Here is a 16,561-nt window from a genome sequence, read left to right as displayed (position 1 = left end):
CAGCCCCTTCCCAGCCTCACAGCTGGAGCGGCAGAAACTTCGGGGGCACGGCCAGGGAAGAAACATCCCCACAGAGTCAGGGTACACTGTGTCTTCCGAGCTGAGCCCCTTTACCTTCCCGGCTGGAGTGTCTGGGCTGCTTCCCTCGGGTGGCGAAGGCGGCAGGGGCGACGACTGCCGTTGCAGCACTGGCTGCTTCACTAATCCGGGCTCTGGGAAATAATTTCCCGCCGCGCGCTAGGAGGCCCCGGAAGTGATAGCACCATTTCCGGGTGGTTGTTAATGACGCTCTAGAGTCGTCGCCAGGGTGGCCTTAGTTGATGCAGGGTTTGAGTCTGACCTGCGGGTCAGGCTCCTCCTGGATCAGTGCCGGAGATGTAAGACTGGTAAGTGATTTCACTGGGTTATCTCGTGGGCCTCATATTTCCAGCCAGCTGCGGTTGTGCGACGTATCTTGGCTGGACCGAGGAGTGGGCAAGGGTGGAACCAGGAGTCCCCATCCAGCCCCGCAGCGAGTGACCCTCTGTGCGGCTGAATAAAGCACCTAGCATCCCGGCGTATTGTCTTCTCCACTCGCAATAACTGTCTCCAATTTGGAACTCAACCTTGGATCTCCAAGGTCCCTGGGTGAGGCCTAACACACCGTGTACCGTGACTCGGCTTAGTGCTGAGTCTATCAATAATCAAGAAGTGTCCTTACTATCTCCCATCGGCAAGGTTTGCTCACCCTGTATTCTCAGAGCTACTTTACCATTCTTTTCCTGAGTACTATTTCCGTAGTTCTGGGCTGCAGTGCCCAGGAAGCAGGCAGTCGGCTGGAAAGAACATCTTTTACAAACATTTGGGAAGTGGAATAAGGGTGTCGTTCCTCACTGAGAGTTAATTGAACATTCTGCAGTTCGAATTGGGTGAGAATGACCTTTGTTTGCGTGGCTGCTGTGAACTATTGAGTTGCGAGAACAAACTTATAATTTCATGCGTGGGCTTTAGATGCACGTTTGACCTTCTGGAAACCAGTGATCAGTAAATCAGTGCTTTCAGTAAGGAATACTCCTGCTCTGTCTCAGGCTTCGTCGATAATGAAAGGATTCAGGAGAATTTTGGATGGAGGTCTGAGGTAGCCAGAATAGTTGTAAAGAGAAATTGCTTCCAACAAAGGGATAATATGAAGAAAAGTACTCACTTATTTGAAAATTTGAAAGGTGTAATATAATGAACCTTGGCGACTTCTTTCTTGAATAATGCAGTTTCTTCAGTTAAGTAGTTTTCACTCACCACCTTACATTTAGATAGTCCCCTTTTTTTCCCCATAAAAACAGCCGATTAATTTTTTTCAAAACATCCAGTTCCAAAAGAGTTCTAGGTACTACTGCATTATGCTCATAAAGAAAAATGCAGTGTGTTCAATTCAAGGCCCCTGATCCATCAGGCAAGTACCTTGTTACCTTTCAAGAGCAATGCAACCATAGTTAGAACAGCGCGTTGATCTTCAAATCTCCTCGTTGGTTAATAATTCAGCAAATTTATAATCTCCTCATTGATCCCAATTTTGCCATTTTATTGAATCTTGTGTTTTTTCTTTCTCTCTCCGGTTCAAAGTTTTGTAAATTATTTCAGGGAGATTACATATTGTTTCTATATAGCAACTAGTTTTTAGACAGGCAGTGATTGTTTTTAATCATGGCTCTTGATTTGTGATTTCTCCATACAAATTGACGCAGCCAACCACTAATACTTACCATGAGTAGCTACTGTCTGCCAGGCAGTTTATATTTATTGTTTTATTTAATGCTTAATAGAAAAAAAAGTCACAAAATTATAATCCCTATTTTGCCAACATTTTATACTGAGACTCAAGAGGTTGTGATTTCTGACAAACTATACAATTAAATGGTACAATTGAGATTTGAATCCAGTCTACCTGACTCTAAATTTTGGCTCTTTTTACTGTGCTTTATACTTCCTCTCATAAACAAACATAGTAGAATTATTTATTTTTACTTTCAGGCAAAATTGGGTAGATAGTATGTCACATTTACAAGTCAAATGGATAACAAAACTTTAGGATAAGGGATTTAAGGAATGAATTTATCACTATAAGGTAATTTTAACATGTGAATAATGCAATTTCTTTGCTGCCTTGATCCTTGGCCAGTTTTCTCATCCTAATTCAAACAAATGCCAGTTCTGTACACTGGCATAATACTTGGGACAAATACAGGAGATCTAGAGACCATCAGCATATTGGTGACTAGTCCAGAGTGTCAGCTAACCATCTCTAGGCAAGTTTTCACACACACGTTTGTGTACATGAACATTTGTATTTGTATGTGGGGGTACAGGGAGAAAGAATGAGTGAATGAGCACAAATTCATAAAATTTAACTTTGTAATGCTCTGTAAGGAATTATTAATATTTATTAGCAAAACTGTTCTGTTATATGCATAATTAAACCTGCCCATTTGAATATCATATTTTATTATATATAGAGAAATAACAAATAGTCTCATTGTCAGGGAACTTACTAAATTCTAATTGACATGATCAATACTAGAAATAGCATAGTACTTAATTCTAAAGAATATTCTATTTTATAGAAAGACAAAACTGTATTTGTACAGCTAGTCTCAAATATTAATGTGTTTGATTATGCTGCATTGACTTAACTATGTGAAAGACATTTACATTGCATATCCCATAGGCAGATCTCAAGGGTATTTTGCTTTCTATCAAATTTTAGTGCTTATGTAGGTTGAGATTATATCTGTTTTGTTCAGTGCATCTGGCACTGTGCCTAGCACATAGTAGGAGCTCAATAAACTTTTATTGAGCAATTCCTTTTTAAAATGTTATTTATCCCCCGAGAAGTATTTGTATGTGTAATTTTTAAGAAGGAATTATCACATAAGTAAATGAATGTTTGTTTATTGTTACTTACCTTGATCTTAAAATGTAATGTCCACTTCACACTCATTCATAAAAGGCAATGTATCCTGCAAAGAAAACTGGACTGTGAGATAGGAGATGAGAAAATATCTAATATTTATTCTGTGCTTGTTCTTTGCTATACAGTGTTAAATTAATCCTCACAGCACTATGGAACAAGTATTATTATCCTTTTATTTTTTTTGAGGCAGAGTCCCGCTCTGTTACCCTGGCTAGAGTGCTGTGGCGTCAGCCTAGCTCACAGCAACCTCAAACTCCTGTGCTCAAGCAATCCTTCTGCCTCAGCCTCCCAAGTAGCTGGGACTACCAGGGATGCGCCACCATGCCCAGCTCATTTTTTCTATATATTTTTAGTTGTCCAGCTAATTTTTCTATTTTTTTAGTAGAGACAGGGTCTCACTCTTGCTCTGGCTAGTCTCGAACTCCCTAGCTCAAACGATCCACCCGCCTCGGCCTCCCAGAGTGCTAGGATTACAGGCGTGAGCCACCATCTGGCTTATTATCCTTTTATAGATAAGAAAACTTAGACAAATAAAAGCTTTGTAAGTTGTCCTAGGTTACACAAGTGCTAGAGCTGTGATTTGAACACACACATCTGACTCCAAAGGCCATAATCTTAACCACTTTGCTATACTGCCTCCAGTTAGATTTTAATCCTGGCTCAGCTACTAAATGTGAAGGGAAATTTGTTTCTCTTCAGATAGTTCTCATTTATAACATAGGGGTTGGTTGGATTAGACCATCTGGAGAGTTCCCTTCTACCTCTAACTTCTGACTCTAGGTGATTCCCAAGTGTTATCTGAATATAGCAGTTCTGGTGTGCTAGAAAACCTTCCTCAGTATTCATGTGTTTCACGTGGTTTTTACATGTGTTTGTGTCTTCCACATTGGTCATGTTTCCACACAGTCATGTTTTTATAATGGAAAGAACAGATCAGAGTTTAAAAAGAATTGCAGCCATGTTTCCCCCACCCCCGCCCCAGCTATGACGCTAGTAAGTCACTGAACCTTTGTGAGCTTATGTTTTCATATATAAAATGGATCCACAGGAGTGCTATTAGGGTTAAGTGAAGTGACATATAAAGCCTCAAACACATTGCCTGACACAGTTGCCATTAAATATTCTTTTTCTCCCTAAATCTTGTGAGGATAAGAGATTAGTGGATATAAAAATGCTTTATAAATTAGACAAAGATGAAGAAGTTTTTCACTTATGTAGTCTACTAGGAGAGATAATGTTATATACACAAATAGTTATTATATAAGGGACACTTAACATACATCATTGAACATAAAACATGATGGGAATGTGGAGAAAAATTTTGCTTCCAGGAGGGCAGATGAGGAAAGACCTCATGATGAAGAGAATATTGAATTTGAGCCTTATAGAATGATGAGGATTTTGGCAGGGGCACAAGAGGGAAGAGTGTTGTACTGAAAGATGTAAAGGTGTCAGAAAAGAGAATAGTGTACAGTTCACTTTGGAAATGTGGGTTGGGTGAAGGCAAATAATAAAGTAAAAAACTGAGTTTAGGAAAAGCTGTAGATAACAGTGTGGGCAAATTAGAGATATTAGGCTTTTCACAATAAGCAATGATTTGTGTGTATATCCAGGAGGGTAAGTTAGGATTTGTTTTCTTTGCTATGGAAAAGTGCCCATTTGTTACAGAAGTATTAAAGTATACCAATAAACCAAAAGAAAATGAAAAATTGCCCATAATCTCACCCCTCAGAAATAACCACTCATCATTTCTCTATATTACTACAGATTTGTTTTTTAAATGATATAACACTATACATATTGTCTTATGACCTGCTTTTTTCCATGTGATATGTACCATGAATCTTTCTACGTCAATACACTTAATTTTTAGGGCCTGCACACTATTCAATTTTATGAGTATAACTTAAACTAACTTCCTACGTTAAGTAATGGTAAAATAAAAGTTTTTAGGGTAGAATATTTTCACATATATTTCCTTATTACAAATTGTAGAAGGAAAACTGGTAACCTATGGATCATAAACACATAATACTTCTGATGTGTATTGCCATATCAAATTTTTAATTTTTTTAATCAAGTCTGTTTAAACTTGGTGTAAATTCAGAAGATAAAAAAGGGCATATGACGAGACAGTAGCCTCACTCTCACCCCTTTGCACTCCTGAGTCACAGATAGCCTATACAGCACCTTGTAAGAATTAGAAAAAGGTATCCCCTTCGGGAGGATCCTTAACTCTTTGATACAAATTGTTTGAGAGGCTGATGCTACTTTTTTATAAGGCTTGGCAAAGGCATCCTTTCATCTATGGGTATAGCCCTGGAGGGTCTGGGTCACCAGAGTATGGGCTGGATTTCACACCCCCCCCCCATAGTTTGAGTACTTTTATGCAGAGCACAATCTGCACAACCCATGAGGTAGCCCAGCCACAATGTTTCATTCTCCAGAGTCACCTAGTATGACTAGTTTCTTGTGAATCTTTTAAAAGATGAGGGACTGACTTTTCATTATATCTGTGGCTCCAGATAAGCATCTTACATCCCATCCCCATCTGTGTGGGTGCAGGGGTGTGTGTGGAGGGACGTGTTTAGGTAAGTTTAGATCTTGGGCAATACCGCTAACTGTCATGTCCCTATGGAGAGCACTAGAATGAAAAAAGAAGGGTGAATCAAACAAGGCTATAAGGAACATGCAGCCAGATACCTCCTGCTACCCAACACACACACATAAACATGTTTTTCCACTCCACCTTCAGCTCCTCTGATACGTACAAGTAGGGCTAGCCCATCCTGAAATACTCACCTTCTAGCTTCTCTTACTCTTCCAAGTACTTCATTATGCTGATGGCAGCCCATATATATATATATACTCGTGAGGTGAAAGATCCAAATGAGTCCCAGGTGAGCATTCCGTTGCTTCTGGAATCTGACGCTCATTATGACCTTAACACATTCATTGATCACACATGAGTGATTCCAGGAACGATGTTGAAGTAGCCATTTGAGTATTTACTTTATAAAAGCCAATACCAAAGCCAAATACAAACTTTGTTCAAATACAGAGGACAGTCAAACTTTAGTGCATCCTTAGAAACACATACAGCCCATATAAAAAGTTTTAATAAATACATCAGAAGCTAAAAAAGAGATAATTTTCATTTTGATTAATTGGGCAATGCAGTATAATGTAAACAGCTGACTTCAGAGAGGACCTGGGTATGTGCCTAAACTCGTGAACTATATAATTATGATCTTGAATTAGTGACTTAAATTTTTTGAGCTGCAATTTTTTCTCCGTAAAGTGGTGATAATATCAACATTATGGGTTTACTAGGGTTAAATGTAATAATGCATGCAAGTATACAAAGCTATCAGAAAAAATTTATTAAGGGGTCCATCTCTTTTTTTAAATAAAGTGATTGTTTTAAAATAGAGTCTGTGGCTCCAACTGTGAAGTCAGACTTGGGTTGGAATCCCAACTCTGTCACTAGTTGTATGATGCTGGAAAATTACTTTTCTACTCTGTTTATTTACTTACTTGTAAAATGGGAATAATGTATTCCTACGGTTTTTGTGAAGATTAAATGAAATAATGCATGCATAGAGGTTAATATGGTTGCTGGTGCTGTGAGCAGTTTGTTCAAATTCTCCTAGAAGAAGATGCCAAGAGGGGATTAGATGTACAAGAGTTTGTTGGGAAAACTGCCTGTGAAGGATAAAGATGAGGGAGCAAGAGTAGGAGGGAAGTAAGTGCCTTTGGGCCTCAGTGCAAGTCTGACAACCTATGAAGGAGATAAGGAAGGAAGCAGAGTAGAGGAGAATAAGAAGAATCTCAAACTACTACACTGTTTTAAGAAAGCTTCAACAAGTTCCATGGGGAATCCCAAGGCCAAAGTCATCAGTTAGAGGAATTCCATGTTGCCACAATACTCAATATGTTAGCTAGTAGTAAAAATGATCAACAGTTGTCACATGCTAAAATTTATGTGTGTTTGAATTTCAACTCTTGAATTTTACTGCCTATTGCCACCTCCTGCCACGCTCAAGAAAAGTACAATCTCTACAAAAGCACAATGTCAGACACTGACATTAACATTTGAGGCATATGTTCTTACACTATTATAACTTCTTATATTTTATAATACAGTTTTTTTCTTAGCCAGAAGAACAGCTAAGGAACCAAAAGATCTGTTCCAAATAACAGTTAAAAAATGCAAATATTCCCTAAACAACTGATTTTTGACATTAGGTAGTTAAACACAAACTGCTGTCTAAATTTCTGAATTCAGGTAGCCAATAAATATAGCATTTAATCTTATACAACTAAATAATGTTAAGATCCATAGTTTGAATATTAGCCTAAAACTTGAATGTCTATTTGCCTCCCTACCAAAGATATCTCTATGGCTAAAAAGGTAAAAAATATTACAATATTACAGTTTTATAGGGTCCTCCTCCCTTCCCCCACCTTTTTGTTGTTTTTAATAAGCCAATGTAAAAATCCATCAGTTCAATACTTTTCAGATGGCAGGTTCTAAGCCTTCAATTTGGTAAGTAGTGACCTGCAGTTATCTTTCAGGTATGTGTGGTTTCAGGATTCGGGATATAAAATTTATTTGTTACTAGGAATCACAGTTGAATTTGAAGGCAGTTGATTTAGATTAACTTCCTTATCATACATGAGGAAATGAAGACTAACGAGGTGATTTAACTTGTCCAGGTATCTTGGGAAACATGTGTCTTGAACCAGATGCTAGATCTTAAGAATCCAAATTTGGGGCTTTTTGTTTTGTATAATGCTTCCCAGAAAAAGCTTCTTGTTTGCCCTACTTAGGGCACATGATTACTCCAGTTGGTTAATGTGATAGTACTTTTCTGACACTTTAGTTACCTGTTTGTTAAGATTTACTGAAAAGAGCTCTTCCCTAACTCTGGCCATTGGGTATCAGGGAGGTTGTACAGCTGTAGTTGTTTGTAGCAGTCAGTAGCCATGCCATGTAATCTGAATTTACTGTCCATTTTCCCTCCAGGGAGCACAGCTGATTCAACAGTTTAAGTCTGGAGTTTACTTAATTAAAACTGAGGCCGGGCGCGGTGGCTCACGCCTGTAATCCTAGCACTCTGGGAGGCCGAGGCAGGTGGATTGCTCAAGGTCAGGAGTTCGAGACCAGCCTGAGCGAGACCCCGTCTCTACTAAAAATAGAAAGACATTATATGGACACCTAAAAAAATCTATATAGAAAAAATTAGCCGGGCATAGTGGCGCATGCCTGTAGTCCCAGCTACTCGGGAGGCTGAGGCAGTAGGATCGCTTGAGCCCAGGAGTTTGAGGTTGCTGTGAGCTAAGCTGACGCCACGGCACTCACTCTAGCCTGGGCAACAAAGTGAGACTCTGTCTCAACAAAAAAAAAAAAAAAAAAAACTGAGGAGTGAAAGGAGCTTGTTTTGAGGAGCACTGTAGTGACGAGGTCAGAATTTTTAGTAATACTAGTGAATATTATTTTGTGCTTCATTGTGTCATGACATTTCTTTAGCCATCTTTGTTGCTTTTTTAAACTTTAGCTCATCAAATATTTTTCACCTTTAAAATCCAAGTTTTGTGTATAATCACATATTGTATTCCTTTAAATTTTTTTAGATATATTATTCTTTCCTTCTCTAGCATATATTCATGCTTGCCTTCAGAAATGTCCATGGGCAGTGTAGTTCCTAAAAGGTGATCCAGCCTGTCCTCTGTTATTCAGAGCTTTGACTGGGAGAGAGGTTAGGAGTGGGGCTGGTTCTAAGAGGAGTCCTTCTGCGCTCTGTTTCTATGTTGCCTTCTGTACTCTGGTTTTTTTTGAGGCTGCCTATGCTTCTTCTTTTGATTAACTTTACGTGGACATTATCTTTCTGGGGCTTTCTCATTTGTCTAACTCAGCAGTTATCAAACTTTAGGTTCAGGAGTCCTTTATACTCTTAAAAATTACTGCCCACTTCTAAAATCATTACTTCTGCTGACAAAACTTCTGGGCTTGGGCATCACCTATCACTCCAGCTCAGGTGAGCTCCCTTTGAAGTTTCTAATCCTAATTATCTTCTCCAACTTGGAAGAACCTGTGCACCGACTGAGTTGTGGCTGATGGTGATAGGAGTAGTCCCAAGCCAGAATGCAATGGAGTCCTATTCTTACCTAAAGGTAAGCAGTTTTTCTAATATAAAAGCTTCCCAAATTTTTATATTCACATGGTCAGTTTCTGAACTGAAATAGTTGTATTTGTCTATGTTACCTCGCTCTGTAGTTTCTTTTTGGGAAGAGTATTTGCTGATTTTACTCAGCCATAGTTGGAGTCCTACCTGGTCTTGTTTTATGTATGCAGTTTTTTCTTGACTCTTATGGTGATAGAAAATTAACATGTTCCATTAGTTGGTTTGTTTTCTTTTGCATAAATTTTTGTTTTATCTTGGTCTCCAATGTGAAAAATTTTTTCTTCAAATATTGCGTGGTACTTGGCTATGCATTCATACAATCAAAAAGCTGCGTAGAGATTATATTAGGATGGCACAGATTTTACGGTACAGTTTACTTTAGAGTGAATAAATGCGGAACCATTAGCATGCTAGAGTCAACTAAAGGCCAAAATGAGGCAGACTTTTTTCTTTGGGGCACCCATACCCACAGTTTCTAGACAGTTAATTCGTGTCTTCAGACACACCATTTCTCCCATTTATTTTCTTTACCCACAGTCAGATATTTTAACTACAGACAAGAATAAAGCAAAGTAGTTGCTTGTACAAAAAGGCTGGGAGGGAATATTCATTGTTTCTTGAACAAACCTTCAATTCATTGTGTTTTTTACTTTCACTTCTTATTCTACACTTCTGCCAGGGTTATCAGGTCATTCCTTTAATCACAGCCCTCTCTGCTCACATTTGAGAGTTTAGCTTTTCTAACTCTATTTCTTCTTTGAATGTTCTTTCATCTTTTTATATACATTTGTAATTATGGCTCTGTCTTCATTTTTATGGGTTTATATCTTCCCTTCCCCTAGCATACATTTATTATCTTTTTAAGGGGATGTCTAGAAGGACAGAGGAAAATATATGCTGTTTGAACTTCCTAACCAAAAATTTGTGCACATATTTTTAAAATAGTTGCAATATAATGTGTGTATGCTCTCTTGAGTCCTGTTTTCACTTCTCATTTTAAGCATTTTCTACATTGTTATCCTTCATAATTGTTGTTTGTAGTGGATTATGGACATATTTTTTGAGAAACTGTTTTGTTTTTATTATTATAATGGTTATTATTTTAGTTATTTCCTCCTTCTCTCTCTTTATCCTTTCCTCTATCCCAACTTCACACACATTCACCTTTTCTCAGGTAACCAATGTTAACAACATTGACAATGTGTGGAACAGTAATTCTAATTTTTTCCGTTGGTCAAACTAATTAGTTGAAAGCTAATCAAGAAGGGCATTTCACCCTAGAGCAGGCTGACATTGTCATCAAGAACGCAATTTCAGTTATGAGTTTTCCAAGAAACCTTGTGATTTCAACTATGGAATGTAGGTGATGTACTGTACCAGGAATTTGAGGTTTCAGTTATCTACGATGACACCACTACACTCTACCCAGGGCAGCAGACTGAGACTCTGTCTCAAAACAAAGAAACAAAAAAGTCGGAATCCATTTGTAACAAGATCCCTGGGAATCTATTTTTAACAAGATCACCCAGAAGAGTGGGGGAAAAGATGGTTTTAGTAAACAGTCTGGGGAAACTAATAATGAAACAGGAATAAAGTAATTGGGCTGAATAGCATGGCTTCCTAGTGTTGGCATCTCCACCCTTAGTTTGTAGATGACTGAACCATTTTCCTCATTATAATTCATGTTTCCTTTTTTATTCAAATTTACTTCACAGAGTAGCCAAGTTGTCCATGAGAGTTTATATTTGTTTCTGATGAAATATCAACTGGAGTTCAGCTTGGGATAATGGATGTTAGTAACATTTAAGGACTTATATATCAGACACCAAAGAAAGGACAATTGTCCTTAACTGAGGACAATTAACAAATATTATAGGAAACATGAAACTTTATTCATATCAGTTTCCTAGACAACCTAGGCCTAACCAAGAGATCATTTTGGCTGATCATAGTTAACAAAATAGCTTTTTCTATTAATTAATGCATTTATTCTTTGACCTTTTTTCTTTTAGTAAGGCTAAATAAAAAATATAGATTTTGGAATTAAAGAAGTAAAATTCATTATGTGTGTATGATGTAAAACTACAGGGGAAAAAAGTAAGAGTTTAGCAAATATACTGGATAAGCATATCAATATAGAAAAATTGTATGCATATATACATATATAAACAACAAATGGAAAAGTTTTCCAAAGAGGTTTTTTGTGTTTGTTTTTGAGACAAGGTCTCACTCTGTTGCCCAGGCTAGAGTGCAGTGTCATGATCATAGCTCATTGCAACCTCAAACTCCTGGGCTCAAGCAATCCTCCAGCCTCAGCCTCCTGAGTAGCTTGGACTGTAGGCACACACCACTGTCCTCTGCTAATTTTGTATTTTTTTTGTAGAAATGAGGTCTCACTGTGTTACTTAAGCTGGTCTTGAACTCCTGGCCTCAAGCAATCCTCCTGCCTCCCACCCCTTAAGGTGCTAGAATTACAGGCATGAGTCACTGCACCCAGCTGAGATATTATTTTTTAATAACATTCAAAATATGAAGTGCCTAAGAATAAATCTCACATAACTAGAGATGTGCAAAACTCCTATGGGGAAAATAAGAGAATGTTATTTTGTGACAATATGTTCTCAATAAGTGAAATGATACACAATGCACATGGCTTACAAAACCCAGTGCTGTACAGTTGCCCAATTTGATCAAAGCAATCTCAGTCAAATTCTTAACTTTGTTTTGGTGGGGAACAGGGAACACTTGACAAAAGATTCTAAAATTATATGGAAAGGTCAATAGCCAAGAATAACAACAGTATACCTTGATGTAGGAAAAGACAAATAGATTGGTGGAAACGTTGTTCCATGTCCTCACAGCATTGATGCCATTCATTACCTGGGAACTTGTTAGAAATACAGAATCTCAATCAGAATCCAGGCGGGGCTCAGTGGCTCATGACTATAATCCTAGCACTTTGGGAGGCTGAGGCGGAAGGATTGTTGGGCTCAGGGGTTTGAAACCAGCCTGAGCAAGAGAGAGACCCCCTCTCTACTAAAAATAGAAAAATTAGCTGAGCGTTGTGACACATGCCTGTAGTCCCAGCTACTGGGGATGCTGAGGCAGGAGGATTGCATGAGCCCAGGAATTTGAGGTTGCAGTTATCTACGATGACACCACTGCACTCTACCCAGGGCAGCAGAGTGAGACTCTGTTGCAAAACAAAGAAACAAAAAAATCAGAATCCATTTGTAACAAGATCCCTGGGAATCTATTTTTAACAAGATCACCCAGAAGAGTGGGGGTAAAGATGGTTTTAGTAAACAGTCTGGGGAAACTAATAATGAAACAGGAAAAAAGTAATTGGGCTGAATAGCATGGCTTGTTTTATATGGTGCAACCATGCCTTATTCTCTTTGAGTCACATTTCTTTGGGAGTGATCAATTTTTAGTGAAAATAAAAGGAATCTTTTCAATATGCATTTTCCTAGATTCCCCTATTATCTGTGTGCCTATAATCTTTGGGCCATCTTGCTAATAAGCTTTTCTTATGTACCCATCTTCGGAATGTCTTTATGTGCTTCCATCATCTCTTCTTCATGGCTCAAGTCCATACGTCATAATTTAATGATAATACTGTCACTACAATGTAGACAACTAATATTGTGAACGTACCCTCCCTCCTATTGTGGCAGTGATAAAGCTTTGTCCAATTATTTTATAGGTACATTTTATAAATTTTGGAAAAAACTGCCGAAGATACTAAAGAAGGGACAGTTCTTCTGACAACTTGTGAGGAAATAATTTTCTGCCTTAGGATTAAAAGACCAGCTCATTTTTAGAGTCTTGTGAAATAAAATTAGGTAAGAAATGTTTTTCTTCATATTTTGAATAATTTGTACTCTGCCTACTCAGTTGCCTTGAAGGCTTCTGTAATTCTATTCCTTTGGCCTCTAAGAGAATACAGTTAGCATCTTCCTTTAGGAAGTTAGTGTGCCAGCCAGCTGTCAGCCTTATGATGTACCTGATCTCCAATGTCAGGGGAAGCACAATTCAATTTTAAACCAAGTCTTCTGCACAACAGTGCAGCGGGGCTGCCAGCATTTCTCTTTATGTTCCTTTCTTTGAAATTCCCCATTCTATCCAAACAGCATACTTTTATTTTTATTGTGTGAGATGAAACTACCACTAACTGACTTTACTTGTCTTTAGTTAAAAATCAATGAATTGAATGAAATAATTCGTATTTCTGTTACTCTTTCTCATTTCTAGAAAATAAAATACCACTGCTTGTTTAACTTGTGACTTGTCTAAACATGTTGAAAGTATTGACTATAAGGCATAACACTCAGAGTCTGAAAGGGAACTGTGACAAGTTCAGTCAAAAGGGAAAAGAGGAATAATTTATAAAAGGCACTGCAGATAATGATGCCAGCCAGTTATTTTAAAATGCATCCATCTCACCTTTTAATGAATTAGATTTGTCAACAGCAAATGTTTTATGCACTACTTCTAATAAAAGTGGCATGCTAGGAATGCAGTGCTTTGAGGTTGGCTTCTTCAAAGCTTTAGAGTATCTTCAATTCAAAGATATTTTTTAAATAATAGATATTAAAAAGTATATTTAAATAATATTAAGGTTGTGACACAAACACCAAATGACAAAATTCAGGAGTTTCAAAGCAGAGGATGACATGTCATCACTATTTCACATAAATAACTTTTTTAAATTAGGAGCATAACAGACTGATTTGGGGATTGGTGTCAGTTTAACTTTAAATTCTCTTGCTGTTTTGGTTGGTGTCACAACCTTAATGTCAACTTTTCAAATAGGTTTCTACATTTCCTTTGGTTCAGGGTCATTAAAAACTGAATATGATAAATCTAAGAGGCATAAATAGGTCACACTGAAGTGGAATTCCTTGCTTCTCTGGAGGTGAGAGACAGCTAATACCTGCCTTGTAAGTGGAAAAAAGTTAACTTAGGCATTTTCAGTAAATTTTTGTTTTTCAGGTATTTGATTCAGAAAAAGGTAAACCAAAATAACAAGACATGATGCTGGTATAGTTCTGTTCACACTCTTTTCTTCTCATACCTTTAATCCTAACGATTTAATCTTGTTAGTGTTATCATCTCTACAGATAGTAAGAATCATAAGTCCCGATGTTGATTTTTTTTTTCAATAAAAGCATAAGTTTTATTTCACTTTAAGAATCATTATTTGATGTGGTTGAATACACGTAAACCTTGCCTTATAAACTTCTATCTGGCAGTCCTTTATATAAAGCATTTTTATGCAGATTTTCAAAAATCACTTATTTTTTTAAAGTCAACACTTGTCATAGAAAGTAAAATGTACAGTAAAATCTGATGTGCTGTGCATTGAAAAATTTTTAGTACCACAACACACATTGAAGGAGCAGCCAGGAACATCCTTACCCACTATGTAGGGCAAAGGGGAGAGAGGAGAGAATAATCTACTTACCCAAATCCCTCCCTTTTCTGTGATTCTTATCTGTCATGATCTTACATATTGCCTATGTTGAATCTAGTTTTAATTTAGAAAAATAACTATAATAGAATTTGTTCCACAATTTTTTTTATCACCTTTGTTAGAAAAATAAAAGGTGAAAAGATAGGCAACTTACTTATTGACCTTTTAAGATGCTCACCAACCAAAAATATTTTATAGCTCTCATCTTCTTGATCGAACCACCAGGTTTTACTCTTTCTGGTTTTTATCAATGACTGAGTGAACATTAATCTTTCTTTTCTAATGTACTACATTCCTTCTGTGTCTTTATTTTTCAGCTGGTGTTGACTTTGATAAATGTCTTACAGTTTTCATTAGAGAAGGTGGCTGTGAAATTTTATCTTTATTTCTGATCCTAACTTTACTTTTCCTACTCATTGGTCCCTCCCATTTGGCATCTTTATTACATCATCACAATTCTGACAAATAATCATCTTTCTAAAAGCCCCAGTTCTCAGCAGCAAGAAGTAATTATGCTGCATTGTGTAGTGGTTTGAAATGATATACTGTTGTCTTGGAAGGATTTGGTTAAATCCTCCAGACTCATTTAAACTTAGCAATGTGCTTCCTTAAACAATTCTTTTAAATCACTATTATCATTTATACTGATACTAGTTCTGATATCTGTTTCATAGAATGAAATTTTTAAAACAGAAATGGCTTTTTCTAAATTCAGAAGAAGCTATTCAAATAAATGAATTGGAACTCAATGTGTACCCATAATATAAAAAAGTTTTCTGGCATAGAAACGAATTATGCTCTTTAAATATCATAAACCAAGCCAGCTTTATGCAAATTCATTTAGAGCAGTTTCAGATTTATGTATTTAATAAAAGCTGGGTGGTAGATCTAACTTATGTATTTAATGTCCTTCATTGTATAGTGATGTTCTAGTGACTGCCTGGAAAAGAATGATGACATTTTATTTAGTTCCTGCTAGATCAGTCAATTCTATAAATGGCTTTCTAATGGGATGCAATATATGCTTTTAATATTTTTCAGTAATACGAAGAGATAACATTTATTGAGTCCTTTCTATATGTCAGAGACTGTCCTAAGTACTATCTATAGATTATGCCATGTAATCCTGATAACAGCCCTTTAACGATCTCACTGTTTTACAGATGTGGTTGAGGTGTATGAGAAGGTTATACAACTAGTAAGTAATGGAGCTAGGATTCAAACACAGGCAATGTAACTTTAGAGCTCAAACTCTGAATCCTTACTACTCAAAATGTGATCCCCAAGTCAGCACTATCACTCTCACCTGGGAACTTGTTAGAAATGCAAATCTCAAACCTACTGAAAATCTGCATTTTTAACAATATTCCCAGGTGATTGGTACATTACAATTTGAAAAGCACAGCTCTAAACCAGTATGTTATCCTGCCCTTATACACAGAATTAAGTATCTTTTAAAATAAATTTTCATTTTCCTACATGATACTGAATTCCCATTTTTATGCTAATTTGGGGATTCCTGTCATATTTCAAGTACATTATAATAGGATCTAGTATCGTAACTAAACATGAGCAAGGATGCAAGATAGACCCAAGGTATCTTGAAAAAAAAATCTTAACACATAAACAGCAAATATTTCTCTGTGCAGAGGCAGTAATTGTTCCAACATCTAAGACTTCCCTAGCATCACAGTGTAGCAGACTATCTCTGAGTATAGACTCTGGATACAGGCTGCCTGGGTTTGAATCTCACCTCCTATTTCTAGCTGTGGGATCTCAGGAAAGTTACATAACTGTACCTCAGCTTCATCATCTGGGAGATGAGGTCTAAAGCCATACTCTACAGGATTGTTATAAGGATTAAATGAGTTAATGCATGTAGGGAAATTAGAACAAGGCCTCCTGTGAGGTAAGTAAATAAATGTCAACTACTGTTGTTCTTAGCTGTGA

General features: G+C 37.1%; 1 protein-coding gene across 1 annotated transcript in view; it reads left to right on the top strand.

The window, feature by feature from the left end:
• The first annotated feature begins 283 nt into the window (after positions 1–283).
• KIAA0825 (KIAA0825 ortholog) overlaps positions 284–16,561 on the top strand; it is a 368,374-nt gene continuing 352,096 nt past the window's right edge. Inside the window, exons 1-2 of the mRNA XM_069492482.1 lie at positions 284–386; positions 12,842–12,980. The gene's annotated coding sequence lies outside the window, so the exon portion shown is untranslated. The remainder of the gene's footprint in view (positions 387–12,841; positions 12,981–16,561) is intronic.

Source organism: Eulemur rufifrons, chromosome 17 (assembly GCF_041146395.1).
Source record: "Eulemur rufifrons isolate Redbay chromosome 17, OSU_ERuf_1, whole genome shotgun sequence".
Taxonomy (NCBI): domain Eukaryota; kingdom Metazoa; phylum Chordata; class Mammalia; order Primates; family Lemuridae; genus Eulemur; species Eulemur rufifrons.
Note: the sequence above shows the minus strand (reverse complement) of the source record. Positions and strands in the feature narration are given on the sequence as shown.